The sequence below is a fragment of the Pongo pygmaeus genome, chromosome 5 (assembly GCF_028885625.2).
Source record: "Pongo pygmaeus isolate AG05252 chromosome 5, NHGRI_mPonPyg2-v2.0_pri, whole genome shotgun sequence".
NCBI classification, from domain to species: Eukaryota; Metazoa; Chordata; class Mammalia; order Primates; family Hominidae; genus Pongo; species Pongo pygmaeus.
Window position 1 is genome coordinate 53,125,281 of NC_072378.2, and position 16,021 is coordinate 53,141,301.

At 41.9% G+C, this 16,021-nt stretch overlaps 1 pseudogene; it reads left to right on the forward strand.

Moving 5' to 3' along the window:
- The first annotated feature begins 14,465 nt into the window (after window positions 1-14,465).
- Window positions 14,466-14,819, forward strand: LOC129039049 (SH3 domain-binding glutamic acid-rich-like protein 3; annotated as a pseudogene).
- The last annotated feature ends 1,202 nt before the right edge of the window (window positions 14,820-16,021 follow it).

The following is a 16,021-nucleotide window of genomic DNA, read 5'->3' on the forward strand; positions in this document are numbered from 1 at the left end:
AAAAACAGGTTCAGAGTATTTTTAAAAAGGCATTGGTCATTTGTACAGCTTACATTTCACTAAATCTTTACAACAATTTTGTGAGGTAGGTAATACTAGTATCCCTCATTTTATACTGAGGAAACTAAGGCTCAAAGAGGCTCAATGCTTGTCTGGTATCATATAGACAGTAAGGAATAAAACCAAATCTTGAACCCTGGCTTCCTGGCTCCGTGTCTTTTCTTAGCAGACTGACCATCAAGGCTGGACATCCCTTTCAGTTCTTTTGAGAACAGAACTAGTTGGCTAGATGTGAAGAAAACAAGCTTTGGAGTAATCTTCCCTCTGCACAGCCTGTGATATTGGGATCCAGTGAGTGACGGTGAGAGGTGGAGATGTGCAAACGAGACCTGAGACGTTGGACCTGAACATCACAGCAATCACTTGCAGGGCTAAGATTCAGGGCCAGCCATCCATGGATTCTCCCAAGTTGGATCGTCTTTCACACACCTGCTTCCTGAGCTTACATCTCTTTTCCAGCCTAGGAGCAACCAATAAAGAGCAGAGAGCAAAGAAAAGCAGACACACAAATCATCTCTAGACTATGTCAAGGGTATCCCCAAAAACGGAAAGAAATTCAAGAATGTACACACAAAATGTCACATAATTTTTTTTTTTAGATTAAAAACACTGTGTCCCAGAAGTAAGGAGTAGAATGGTGGTTGCCAGGAGCTGAGGGGTTGGGGATATGGAGAGGCTGGTCAAAGGGTACAAAATTTCAATATGCAGAATGAACGAGTTCTGGAGAGCTAATGTACAGCATGGTGACCATAGGTAATCATGTGGTATTATATTGTGACATTTGCTGAGAGTAGGTTTCAAATGTTCTCACCACAAAAAGGAAAATGGTAACCATGTGAGGTGATGTTTATGCTAATTAGCTTGATTGTGGTAATCATTTCACAACATGTATGTATATCAAAACATCTCATTGTACACCTAAATATATACAATTTGATTAGTCAATTATGCATCAATAAAACTGGAAAAATGTATTCAATCCTATATAATAGATTGGGAAATTACATAGCCATATCTGATTATGAATTCAGCAAAGCTTTTAAATGTTTTTATTTTACTACTCACAAGAGCACCTTGGTGCATTTGAAATTAAATTCTTCAATGTGGAGAAAACAAAACACTGTGTCCCACTGAGCACAAAGCTTGTTCAATATTTTTGTCAGCACAATGTATTTTTGTTAGCAATGTTGACCACTGAAATGATTTCCTTAGCAGATAATTTTCCAGTAAACCTCCCACATCACTGCAAACTTCCTGTTCCCAGCTGCTCTTCCTCTTCTTAAGCCCCTCATTATAGGCAGTAGGAGAGCTGATAATCAGCAGAAAATTAAGCTGGCAGGGTGTGTGCTTAAAGGCGTCAATTTCCAAGGGAAGGAAGTGTTCATTTTGTTTTGTTTTATTTTGTTTTTATGAAGCATTGCTTTTTACTTGTGTTGTGCCTTTTGAACTTAAGCATTATTTTTTGACAATGTAGACTTTTGGTTTAGTGCAGTTCTCTGTAACTGGACAGTACTCAATACAAATTGTTGAATTGAATGTTTAACATATGCTTCTCTTTGACCAAATAAGGAATATTTTATGGGCCATTTTTCATTTTAGATGAGCTTATAAGAATAGGACTCTTTGGAAATTGGAGAAATTAATTCTTAGGGACTGTAGTCCAAGTTTAAATTCTGGGCCTTTGAGCGATACTTTTAAAACAAGGGCCTTTGACCCTTGATTAAGTACAAAATAAGCACATAGCTAATGTAAACCTCTTAAATCAGTGGTTATCAGGCTTGGCTGCACAGTGGAATAACCTCAAGTGGGATGTGTGGGAGAATTTTAAAAAAATACTGCTGCCCGGGTCTCAGACTCAGAAATCCTTATGTAATTGGTCTAATCTACAGCCTGCCTTCAGGGTTTTTAAAAGCTTCCCAGGAGATGCTAATGGATAGCCAAAGCTGACAACCATTGTCTTTAATGAATGAACACATTTAATCAGCCTGTACTAAGTACTAGGCACTGATGCTAGGCACCTGTTTCTGTTATCCTTTATTAATGTGGAAATTGGCACTCATAGAAGTTGATTTGTTTACCATCACAGAACAGAAAACTGTTGAATATGGAAAGCAAACAACAACAACAAAACCTAACAGTCTTATGGTCTCCCCATGCTCTTTGCCATTTACATCATAGTAGTCAAAAAATATGCTGGTGACTGCAGAAGCCAATGTATCAACCTTTAAAATGATACATTGTTTCATTTCAAACAATGAAATGAAAACTAACTTTGTTGAAGATTAGGACAGTCCTTGGGATGGTATGTGATATAAGTTTTAAACTCTGTGTAAAAATAAAACCTGAGTGCAAAGCCTATTGGATATATGTCTACTTCTGCCACATTCTATTTTTCAAAACCCAGCAATATCTTCTATTGAATTGGAAATTGTAGACTAATGTTAAGAAGGGCCCAATGTCAGCCCTCACTGCATTGGGCACCAGAGATGTGTTTAGCCACTGAGAAGCAGGACCTGGATAACCGCCACAGAGAAAACAGGGGCTGAGCTGTCCACACAGTGAAACTCACAAGGCACACAATGGCAAAGTCAGTTCATCCAATGGCCCTGTTGTAAACTGGTAGGCTGCAGCACTGAGATTGTGTATCAGTTACAAATATCCAAGCTGCTTTGAAATCCAGAGAGCAGCTAATCAGTTAAAAAGCATTCAATTGAGAAAAAACAAAACTTCAACCATACCCAACTGTGACTGTGATGGAGAAGCTCAGCACCTATCTGAAGGTGGTTTGTGACATTAATGTGTGTGTGTGCTGTGTAGGTTTGGCCTGAATAACCCCTTATTCACAGCACCATGATTCAGGGGCCCTGTCAATGCTTCCTTCTTCTCTCTAAATTCTCCTCCTTCAAGGTCTTGCCTCCATCCTCAAACACTGTTGGTCCATCTGCTGATAAACATACGGAATAAGCAGGCCTTGTAGACATTTTCCAACCCTATCTGGAGCAGTGAGAACTGTCTATTTCAGAAAAAGATAGAGACAAAGGTAGATGCAGAAAGGGAGGCAGACACAAAGAATGAAAGTGCCAAGTAAAGAAAGTGACAGGCAGGTTCTTGGAGACTACGGTAGAGAAGCACAGATAGGATAAGACAGAGAAAAAATAAGGCAGAGACAGGAAGAACCCCAGAAAGAGAGAGAATAGAAAGAAACAGAGATAGAAACTCTTGACAGAGCGAGGCAGACAGTAATGACAGCTTCAGCCAGTCAGTATTGGAGGGAGAGAGGAATAGAGAGAGGTAGCAGAGGAAGTTAGATAGGAGACAGGGGTAGTCCAAGAGAGACACATTCCGAGCAGAGGCAGACAGGGTGAAAGGGAGGTGGAGGTCAGCAGAGAGCTAATGCCAGGCAGGAGTATGGAAAGTTTTGTGTGCATTTCTCCTAGAGAAATGAGAAATGGGACTGGTTTGCCAGGAGAGACAGCCTTTCCAGTCAGGACTCTTGAAGTGTATGATTGTAGTCATCCTAAATGGAAACGGGATTCCTTCCTCCCCAAGCCCATTCCTGCTCCATCTGGAGGGCAGTCTGGTGAATGTGGTTTTCTATGCTGGTATTCTGGGCCATAGGAGGGCCTCACAGAACTGCAGAATGTTGGAACTGAGATCTGCATGGTAGATGTGTGTGGTTTCTTGGCCAGCCCCTCTTCACTTACCCTGTTTCCAGGAACGGCCTCCAATGTTTGTGGGGGATCCACCCTTCCCCACTTTCCATCCCTGTGGTTTTTGTGGAGTTGACAGTCCTTCCCTACCACCTCGCATTGCAGGGATGGTGTTCGACCCAGGACTGGCATATGATCTAGAGTGTCAGTTTCTCCTGTGGTCGGTGATTGGTTCAGGGATAGGAACATAACTCAAGGGAGGCAATTCACAGCCAATCAGTCTCATTTTGGAGGGTTTGTTTGGGCTTCTGAGTTTGTCCTCAAATCCACATTTGAACCATGGAGACACGTTGGCTGGTACTGGGGCTGCCATCTTGCCGCCATGCATGGTCTGAAATGAAGCCAAACACATGGAGCAGCAGAGAGTAAAATAAAGAACAACTTGGTTCATGTGCCCTCTTTGGAACACTGTTCAAACTGTTTCTGAAGTTAGAACAATCTCTAGATTTTATTTGCAAAAGCCAATGGAGTAACTTTTTGCTTAACAGTTTAAACCAGTTTCAGTCGGATTTTCTGTCACTTGCAACTAAATCCTAACTGATGTAACGTCTTAGATACCATGCATCACCACATTTTATAGAAGCTGAGTTTAAGTAATTCAACTAAGACTATGGCTAGTTAGTGGCAGGATATGAACTAGGTTTTTTCTACTATGCACCCCCTTAAACCCACTCTTTCATTCTCTCCACTTTATTTTATTTTTAAATTAAGATATAAGCTCATTTCAAATATATGTTTTTACTCCAGTGACTTCATAAATCCTAGAAATGCTAGCCCTAAGCAAAATTGCCACCTGATATGGTTTGGCTGTGTCCCCACCCAAATCTCATCTTGAATTGTGGCTCCCACAATTCCCATGTGTTGTAGGAGGGACCTTCATGGGGTGGGTCTTCCCCGTGCTATTCTCATGATAGTGAATATGTCTCATGAGATCTGATGGTTTTATAAAGGGGAGTTTCCCTGCATGAGTTCTCTTCTCTTGTCTGCCACCATGTGAGACACGCCTTTTACCTTCCAACATGACTGTGAGGCCTCCCAAGCCAGGTGGAACTGCGAGTCCACTAAACCTCATTCTTTTGTAAATTGCCCAGTCTTGGGTATCTCTTTATCAGCAGAGTGAAAACGGACTAATACACCACACTAGGCAATACCTATGTTTGCTCAGCTATTTCCCCTTTCTGTGTGTCCTCTCTCCCTTCCTAAGCCATGGTAAGCAGAATATGACAGATATCATTGATACTTTTATGTGAGCTCACCATATAGAACATTTACCTTTTAAAAAAGAACAATAAAAAGATGCCAAATAAATAAATTTCTAATGCAGGAATTCCAAATATTGTAGCATGTGGTTAGAGGACATGCTTTGGATTTGCCGAACCTTCTTGGAATTCTTTGAACTGTCAGCTCTGAGCACTAGGTCCAATATTTATTTATAAGATTATGAGAGAAATTACTGAAGAATCCTGAAATGTGTCTCTCATATAACAAAGTTTAGAGCAGTGGTTCTCAAACTTCAGTGTCCATTAGAGTTACTGGAAAGCTTATTAAAACACAGATCAGGCCGGGCGTGGTGGCTCACACCTGTAATCCCAGCACTTTGGGAGGCCAAGGTGGGTGGATCGCTTGAGCCTAGAAGTTTGAGACCAGCCTGGGCAACATGGCAAAACCCCGTCTCTACTAAAAACACAAAAATTAGCCTGGCTACTCGGGAGGCTGAGGCAGAAGAATCACTTGAAACTTCTGCTGCGGTGGAGGTTGCTGTGAGCCGAGACTGCGTCACTGCATTCCAGCCTGGGCAACAGAGTGAGACTCAGTCTCAAAAACACAAACCAAAACAAAACAAAACACAGATTGCTGAGCCCCATTCTAGAGTTTCAGATCTGGTGGGTCTGGAATGAGGCCTGAGAATGTGCATTCCCAACAAGCTCCCAAGTGATGCTGATGCCACAGGTCCAGGCACCACACTTTAAAGATCACTGTTTATATGTAAGAATAAACTGACAAAGGTTGACTATGTGACGTAAAACCTCAATACTGCTTTGCTACAGTCCCAGAAGTTAAGCCTCACCCAGCAAAGATATGGGCTAGGGCTTCTTGAGACACAGCCTGGGCAATGGAGGGTGGGGGCTGGTGTCCTGCAGGTGAACCCACTTGTGAATCAGAAGCCAGACTATAGCCAGGAGTACATGAGTGCTCAGATTGGCTGATGCTTGGGTGGTAGGAAAACTTTTTGAAATACAAATTTAGGGTTTCCCCCTTTCCCATAATTCCTATTACTCTAGAAGCTGCCCTACCTGTGATTCTCTCCCCCAACTCTCTCCATTCCAGGCCACAGCTAGAATAGCTCTATTCTCATTGCATCAGGGAAGGGATGACGTAGTACAAGTAAAAGAAGTCTGTTCCCTGGCTTTCGTATATCTAAGTATGCAGGCGAGTCAGTTCATGAGTGTATGGACAGGGCACCACACTCAGAAGGGCTCTGAGCCTGGGGTTTAATGCTCCTTGGTGACTGTCTGGATATTTTTAACACTTTAATCTTTGATTTTGTGTCTTGCAAAATCCAATGGGACAATGGCATGTGCTCCAGGGGCTTGGAGCCTTGGCTTTCCTTCAGTCCTGCCTCCCACTTCCTCCAGGAATGGGTTCTCTGCCACTCACTCCCCTGTTTCTGGGTGCCACAGGCCCTACCTGCTTGGCCTTCCTCTCCTTGAGTCCTGCTGTCTGTCTCCTTCCATGCCTGTCAGTGGCCTTTTGGCCCCAGGCTGCTGGTGCCACAGCAATTTGGTAGACAATTCTGCAGAGTCTCTTGCCATTTCCAACCCAGGAGTTAAGTGTGTGCAAGCAGGAAGGTTGCAATCCCCTGGTGTTGCCTGCCTGTCCTGGGTTGGTGCTGTGGGTCCATGGGAAGGGGAGACTGATTTTGTAATCTCAAACCTGAAATTTTCATTGTTCACCAGTTTCAAAAATGGCACAGCTGGCCTGAAACAGCCTCAGAAACCTCTGCATTTTAGATAGGCAGTGATGCAACAAAGTGTCAGCAATAGCTCGACTGATATTTTTCACTCTTCCTAGCATTGCATGGGAACAGAAGACATCCTTTTCACCTCAAAGAAGTAAAGAAATGAGCAGAGAGAGAGCTGGAACTAGGGAGCCTTGGGTCAGAGATGACTTAGCCAGATCAAAGGCAAAATAGAAAGAGGGATGCCTCAGGGGATGCCAGCGTGGATAGATAGTGACTCAGACTAGGTGAACCCCACAAGTGTGTGCATGGTATAAATTCCACCTTGACAGATTAAGTTCCTGCCATCAGATGAAATGGGGGTTTGAAGTAGAAAATAAGTTGCATTATAGAAAAAGAAAGAATATTAAATTTCTTAGCCAGGCATGGTGGCTCATGCCTGTAAATCCCAGAACTTTGGGAGATTGAGACAGGCAGAATGTCAGGAGTTTGAGACCAGCCTGGGCAATATGGCGAAACCCCATCTCTACAAAAAATACAAAAATTAGTTGGGCATGGTGGTGCCTGCTTGTAGTCCCAGCTACTTGGGAGGCTGAGGTGGGAGGATTGCTTCAGCCCAGAAGGTGGAGGCTGCAGTGAGCTGCAATCACACCACTGCACTCCAGTCTGGGCGACAGAGCAAAACTCTGTCTAAAAAAAAATAATAATTTCTTGCTTCCTTTTTCATCGATTAAGGTTTGCAGCTGCCACACTTGCCCCCAAAATGGGAAGAGGAGTTTGCATGTGTTAAGAGCATACAAGAAAAGGAAACCTCTTATAGGCATGAGAGCTGGGAGAGATTGGTCAGACCTGGCAAGAAACCACTTTTCAGGGGCCTTAAAAGAGAGCTCTAAAAGTCAGCCACAAAGGCCAAATTACCCTAGGGGTCAAGAAACATAAAGACTGAGGCTGGTCAGAGGAAGCCTACCAAAGAAGTAGTAAGTATGGATGCACAGCTTTCTTATAAGAGAGCTGTTTAAATTGCTTTTTAAAATATTTTGTTCTATTACAGACATATGTTCCTTTTGTACTTTTTCTGGGAGAAAACTTTCCGTAAAGCCACGTAGATAAACGGTTTGGAAAAAAAAAATGCTGGTTGCTAAGGGCAATGCCAGGACGCAGGGGAAAAACACTTGATGAAAATTAACAAGAACTGAGTCTCAGAAAGACTGAAAAGAGTGAAGTGACCAAGAAGCCTGATTTTTATTGGAGAAAATTTTGTTTGATTGATTTTTTCTTTTAATGAATATCTTCTAATTTTTTTCTTTTTATTGATATCTTCTATTTTTTCTACAACAAACATGTTTTAGTTGTGCATTTTTTACCAGCAGAGAGACCTCTACAGTGCAAGGGGACTCATAGTGCTTGTGGTAAAGAGGCATTTATGATTCTAATCTCCCCTTCTCTGCATTTAAAAGAAGAGGAGGAAAGAAAGGAGGAAAAAAAAAAGAGAAACAAAAAACCATAGTTTCATTTTCTTCCCCATTAGCTGAATCCAGACACAAATGAAAGAACAAACATTTCCAGTGAGGAATCAGGAAGAAAGCAGAGGCAGGGAGGTCCCAAAGGGGACCAGGTCTTCAGAGGCCCAAAGTCTACCCTTAGAAGTCCTCTCAAGGAGTTACTGCAGACTCAATAACAGCTTACCTGCAGGACAGACCACAGCAGGTTACTGTGCTTTTAGGATTGTACTGGTGGTGACAGGAGGTGGATTTTGTGACTAGACTAATTCCATGCCAATAAAAATTCTCATATAACCAAATATGTTCCAGATTGCAGTAAATAATACAAAGCTCAAATAAAACAGAAACCACTGCATTGAAAGTGCGGGAATGGTTCCCTGGAGCTCCCTGGAACTGGATTTTACTTATGGAAGGTTTTAACTTCTCCATTGGGTGCCAAACCAGCCATAAGAGAGAATTCCTGATATGAATGCATACCTGTGATAGACCAAAACAGCATAAGCCATTCCAAAAGCTGAAGCACCCAAGGAAAACCAAAAGAGAGAAGAGAAATACAGACTCAGAAAAAAAAAAAAGGCACTTGATGACTCAGAGTAGATAACTGATTTGTTCTTAGGAATCAGGTAGGGTGAAAAGAGGTTCTTCAGAAGGGGGTCAAATCCTGACTCATTTGAGAGTGTATGCCCTGCTTGGCCAGCTGCCCTTCTGTATTGGGGTGGCCTCTATGCAAAAAGAACTGGATTCTGGCTCTCAGAAGCTCATGTTTCCTCTCTGTCAGGGATCTTGTTTAGCTCATGATGGAAATTTTGTCCTCATCGGCATCAGTTTTCAAAATTCTACACACTGATACAAAATCAAGAGGGAGGGAAGAGTCCCTTTGGGATGTTTCATATCATGAATCATCAGTCCCTTCCTAACTTTCCTGGGAATTTCATCCACATACAGAGGTCCCATTGACTTCTGTGGTTCTTGTCAAAGCCAAATTCAAGAATGGAAAAGATGAGCTGGAGTCAATTTCATGTTTTGGACTCATCAGCTAAGTTCTATTGCAGTTGGGGGTCAGAGCAGCTTAGCTTTAAAGAGGCAGAAATAAAAGAGCTTGCTATTCAAGTAGCTGGGGGTTTCTAGCCCTCTGATTGTAAATGGATTCAATGATTTATATGCAGACCATTGAGGAGGGGATGAATGAACAGCAGAGCTCTGCAGTGTCCTTTTTAAACATGCAGTTCGGCCTGTTTTGGTGGTAAATGTAAACATGTGCAACTAAAGGAAATGCTGGTGTCAAAAAGCCTTGCCAATTTTATTTTATTTTAATTCTACAACACACAAGGGAAGAACAGAGTTTAAGAAAGTTCACTCAAACCTGTGCAATCCAAATGCTTTCTAGAGACATAAAACATTTGGATTTTGAAAGACTTCTCTGACTTAAAGATTCAATAAGAAAAGTTACAGTTTTTTATTCACTTAGGCTAAAGCCTCTCTGTATAATATTGCTCACTCTTCCCGGAAGAGAATGGAGGAAAATTGACCATGGCATAGTTATCAGAAATTCATTCCTTGGAGGCATGAGTTGTTCTGTGTTATCTGTAAATAAGTCATAAGACTTTGCTTCATTCACTCATTCATTCATGGATTCACTTTGTTCATTCAAAGAACATCTATTAAGTCTCTTCGCTGTACCAGGCACTGTGCTAGGCACAGGACATAAAAAATTAAATAAGATGGATTCAGTTTCATGTAAGGTAGAGTAAATAATATCTCTCTCACCAAATGCAGCTATAAAACCTGGATACATTAAGCAGGTATTTAAATACCATGAGAAGTAAATATTAACAGTTAGATTGAGGAAAAGACCATAATTTGAAGTACCACTAAACTGATGGTGAGCTTATGACTTTTTTTTCTTCTGGTACTCCCTGTCCTAGATTTAAGGCAAACTAAAACCTAGATGTGAGCATTGCCAAGAACAGAGAGAGAGCTGCAGGAAAACCTTTTAGTCCTGACATGAGGAGTGCAAAAAGAGTCTCCTAAATTTTCCATTTTCTTTTGTCCTTCTTTTTCTTTTTTCTAATCTCTTATGTCACCCAGCCTGTGACAGCCTGTAGGCACCTAAAACTCAAGGAGAGGAACTTCCTTTCTGATTGGAAGAACTGTGGTTCCCAAAGGGTGGCGCAAATGCCTGTTGTTTTTTTCTCTATCCTCCCACCACTTGGCGCCTGTATTAAAGAGTCTGATTCTATTTTTGATGTTTGACTGCTGACAGCTTTCAAACCTCACCACTCCCCCTTCCCCTTTCGCCCCACATCTAGGCAGGCTGATGTGAGAGCTCAGATGCTCCCTTGGCACTGGATGGAAGTTCAAACCATGTAAGCTCCAGCCCACATGCAGAAACTCTCACCCCAGCCTCGCCCGCTAGCCATCATAAAAACAAGCCAGTACCCTTTGTTGGCTCTCTCAAGCCATTTTCAGATAAACTTGGGGACTCTCTGCTTTCCCCAGAAAGCTTCATCATGTGAGTGATAAGCCTCTTCTTCCCCTCTTGTTGCATGTGTGGCATCATTGATCTCAATATCCAAACTAAATTTTGTTTTGGGGAGGGGCCCATTTCATTTTGGTTGAGTGACCACAACAACCCCAGACACGGGCCCAGTTATGGGAAATGCAGAGCAGATTAGGCTCAAAAAGGGACTTTTAGGCTTTAGGGAACCAGAATGTACCAGGGAGATCTCAGAGAGGAGAGAGCTGGGAAAGTGACCCCATCAAGTTGTTTTAAAAACTCGAGAGTGGGTGCAGTGGCTCACACCTGTAATCTCAGCACTTCAGGGGCTGAGCAGGGAGGATCCCTTGAGTCTAGGAGCTCGATACTAGCCTAGACAACATAGTGAGACCCTGTGCCTACAAAAAAAATTAAAATTAGCTGGGCATGGTGGCGTACATCTGTAGTCCCAGCTACTTGAGAGGCTGAGGTGGGAGGACTGCTTGAGTTCAGGAGTTCCAGGTTGCAGTGAGCTATGATCATGACATTGCACTCCAGCCTGGGTGAGACAGCAAGACCCTGTCTCAGAAAAAGAAAAGACAAGAAAGAAAGAAAGAAAGAAAAAAGAAAGAAAGAAAAAAGAAAGAAAGAAAGAAAAGAAAGAAAGAAAAAGAGAGAAAGAAAAAAGAAAGAAAAAGAAAGAGAAAGAAAGAAAAAAAGAAAAGAAAGAAAGAGAAAGAAAGAAAGAAAGAAAGAAAGAAAGAAAGAAAGAAAGAAAGAAAGAAAGAAAGAACGAACTTCGGCTTATTCCCAAATGGTGCATACGTAGATCTGATCATAAAAAGCATATCTTTAGACTTTGAGAACTGAACTGTGGGAGAGACCATTATCCACGTGCCAGACTGGCCACTAGGTGGCATATACATCAGCTGGATCTGCACTGCACTGCAAAGCCTTTGCAAACAGAACTGACATTGAAGCTGCAACCCACAGAAGGTTGGTCAGAACTTGGAGCTTGAAATCAGCTGGTTTGACTGATGGCTAAAGCAAAAATGTCAACATTCCATCTGATTTAAATAACGCCAAGAGTCTCACAAGCTAATATTCAAAACGTCCAGAATATGATCCAAAGTTATTCAGCATACAAAGAACCAACAAAATATCAATTTACATGTGTTAAAATTCACTAACTGTACACCAAACAAGTCAGTTTTACTGTATGTTAATTTAAAAAATGATGCCTTTCCTTGCAGGGAGTACACAATCTAGTTAGGGAGATAGAATCATAAATGAATAATGACATGATGTTTAATACCCTATGATGATTTAAAACAAAAACATGGATAGGATAATGCGGGAGCACAGAGGGATACCTAGCCCAGTCTGGGGAGTGGGGATCAGGAAATTGAGATTAATTTTCGAGAAGAACAGATATTTTAGTTGATTCTGAAAGAACAAGTAGAAGAAGTTAGGTAAAGTGGAAGAAGGTATTCACACCTAAATAAGGGGCAGTCTGAGCAAAGATATCAAGAAAAGTAGAGGTGGGAAGTGTAAACGGTTCTATTTTATTGGGGTATTAGCTGACAGGCAGAGTGGCAGAAAAGATGGTGGATTTCCCAGGACCAGGTCATGGAAAGCTTCAAATACCATCTTATACCACATTTAACCCTATTAGAGATTCTACTGGGAATAAATTGTTAGTTTTGTCAACATTAACACGATGGTCACAGCAAAATCATGGCATCCCTGTGGGTCTTGATCTCTTGTGGGAGAAACTATCGGTATGCACCAGGGTCTGTTTGGTCTTCCCTGTTATGCAGCTTCCCTTGCAATGAGGTTGGCTGTGTGATCAATCCTGCCTATGGATGTGAGGGAAAGTGCTGCATGCCATGCTCTGGGTTTGGATGTTAAGTATCCAGGGTGCCTTTCCAAAAGTCTGTTTCCCTTTCGCATTGACCTTAGAGGCCATGTGTTGAAGAGCCATGAGACAAGATGGAAGGAACCTGGATCACTGAGTCATCACTTGACTGACCAGGAACATCTATGAAGTGGTTTGCACAAGTGTGCAATAAACTATCCTCCTGTTAAACCACTGAGATTTCATACTTTGTTTTTTAATACATTATAGCCCAGCTTATTTGACTAACATGAATAGCCTTCCTCCAAAGTCTTTTCCAGCTCCACAAATCCAACTTATTCTAAGGAGGCCCTCCTCCAGTCAGCTGGCTCCTTCCTGGTGCCTTGCTCAGGCTTCTTGGGAATCTGTCCTGCCTATGTTCTTCCTCTCCAGGATAGTTCTATATCTTACCTTGGAGAAGGATCATGACACCAGAGGCACTCAGGATTGGATAGGCTCTCAAAGCTCACCTAGTCTACCTTACTTTCTAGTGCCTGAGTCACCTCTACAACATCCCTGCCAAGTGGTGGTCCAGGGTCTGGTTATTGAAAACCTCCTGTACCCAGAAACTCATTGCTTCGACCATACAAAAGTTCCTTCTTTCTCTACATTCTAAAAAGCACACTGCACTGCCCATAATGACTAACCCCCGTGGACGGCACCTAAGTTCTCCCTATTTTATTTTTTAAATGAATAAGTAGGGACTCCATTTAAATGAATGAATAGTAATTGCACTTGAGATATCTGAGCCTTTTTCTGACCTCTTCCCATTATGGTGACATTTTTTTTTCTTTACACAATGGCTGTTTCTTTGATGAATTTGTGTAACCTGTAGATGAGTTCAAAAATTATCCTTATGTCCATCAACTCCACGTGCCCACTAGCAGAGAGCCCTTTCTTTGAGAAGATCTTATCTGTAATGTCAAGGACAAAGTCTGATAATAAGTCATAGCTGTCCTGCAGTGCAAATCTTTGGAATCTTTAAGTCTCTATATGTCCACGGGGAATCTCTAAAACCACAAACATCTTTAAAAGGTCAATACAATGAAAGAAGAAAACAAAAATGAATGTGCTTATCTGGCTGGAAAGTTTTAACATGAAAGCTTTTTGTAGTGAGGGACTGTCTGATATAGAGGCTATTCAGTTCATAATGCTGGATAATCAAACACAAAACTACAAAAGGGAAAATTGACCAATTTGACACATCAAAATTTCAAATTTTACCTTGCAAAAGACTGCTGAGAGCATGAAAATACAGACTGGAAGAAAACATTTGCAAACCGCATATGACAAAGGACTAGTATTTCGAATATATAAAGAACTCCCAAAACTAAACAGTAAGAGAAAAAATTCCAGATAGAAAATGGGCAAAAGACATTAATATAGTTTGGATATTTTCTTCCATACAAATCCCATGTTGAAATGTAATTCCCAATGCTGGAAGTGGGGTCTAGTAGGAGGTGTTTGGATCATGGGTGCACATCCCTCATGGCTTGGTGCTGTCTTCATGACAGTAAGTTCCCACGAGATCTGGTCATTTAAAAGGTGCGTGGCACCTCCCCCACCTTGCTCCTGCTTTTGCCATGTGAAGTGGCTGCTCCTGCTTTGCCTTCCACCATGACTGTAAGCTTCCTGAGGCCTCGCTAGAAGCTGATGCCAGAGCTATGCTTCCTGTACAGCCTGTAGAACCGTGAGCCAATTAAACCTCTTTTCTTTATAAATTACCCAGTCTCAGGTATTTCTTTAAAGCAATGCAAGAACGGCCTAATGCAGACATAAAGAGACATTTCACTGAATAGTGGCAAATAAGCCCATGAAAATCTCATCGTTAGCCATTAGAGAAATGCAAATTAAAACCACAATGAAGCCTCCTCATAGTGCAGCTGCCATTACCACTGCCCTCTGCCCTCCGGCCTGTCAATCTACCTGCAGCCTGAGCAGCCTGCACCTTTACAGCACATCGGTCACTGGCTCCCATAAAATCAAGTCCCAGCAGAGTGAGGTGACCTGAATCCTGGATAGGAAGCGCATCCAATACCAACTAGTGGACATCTCCCAGGACAATGCCCTGAAGGATGAGATGCGAGTCTTGGTGGGCAACCCCAAGGCTGCCCCACCACAGATTGTTAATGGGGACCACTACTGTGGGGACTTTGAGCTCTTCATGGAGGCTGTGGAACAAAACACGCTGCAAGAGTTCCTGAAACTGGCCTGAGTCAAGCTGGCCCACAGTTCCCCTGCTGGACTCCATCACCACACTCTACTTACAGCTCTCACCTGGCCATGAAGGACCTTGTGACCAACTCCCTGTCATTCCTAACTTGACCTTAGAGTCCCTCTCCACAACACAAACCACTTCTCCTCCCCGTTTCTAAATGTAGTCTCCTCTTCTCTATTCAAAGGCAACATTCCTTACCCACTACTCTCAGAAATTGTCTTAAGCGACAGCCCCAAATGCTGGCACCTCTGTTGGTTCCATCAGCCAGAGCTTTGCCAAAGGCCCCAATATCCCTCTCCCAGGAGGACCCTAAGGACAATTAAATGTCCTGTTCTATTGGAAAACACACACACACACACACACACACACACACACACACACACAACAAAAGAGAAAACCATGATGCAATATCACTACACACCTAGCAGAAGGGCTAAAATATAAAATAGTGACACTACCAAATGCTGGCAAGAATATGGAGAAACTAGATCACTCATTCATTGCTAGTAGGGATATAAAATGGTACAGCTTACTCTGGAAAACAGTTTGGCAGTGTCTTAAAAAACTAAATATGCACTTGTTATATAATTCCACTCAGAGACATTTATCTCAGGGAAATAAAAATGTATCTTCACAAAAACAATCTGTATACAAATGTCTATAGCAGGTTTATTCTTAATAGCCCAAACCTGGAAACAATTCAGATGGTTAAACAAACTGTGGCATACCCATACCGTGGAATACTGCTTAGCAATAAAAAGCAATGAACTATTGATACGTGCAACGACCTGGATGAATCTCCAAAAAATTATGCTGAGTGAACAAAGCTAATCCCTAAAGGTTGCTCATGGTATGATTATATTTATATAACATTCTTAAAATGACAAAATTATAGAAATGGAGAACAGATGACAGCTTATCAGAGGATAAAGAGAAAGTTGCAGTGGGTGGGGAAGTGGGTGTGGTTATAAAAGACCCACAGGAGGAAAGGATATTTGTGGTGATGAAAATGTTCTGTATCTTGACGGTATCAAAGTCAATGTCCTGTTTGTGTATTAGAATTTTGGAAGATATTAACATTGGGGGAAACACCACTGAGGGAAACTCTTTGTGTTATTTCTTACAACTGCATGTAATTCTGCAACTATCTCAATATAAAAAAATTAATTTTAAAAACACTCCCCAGCCAGGCACGGTGG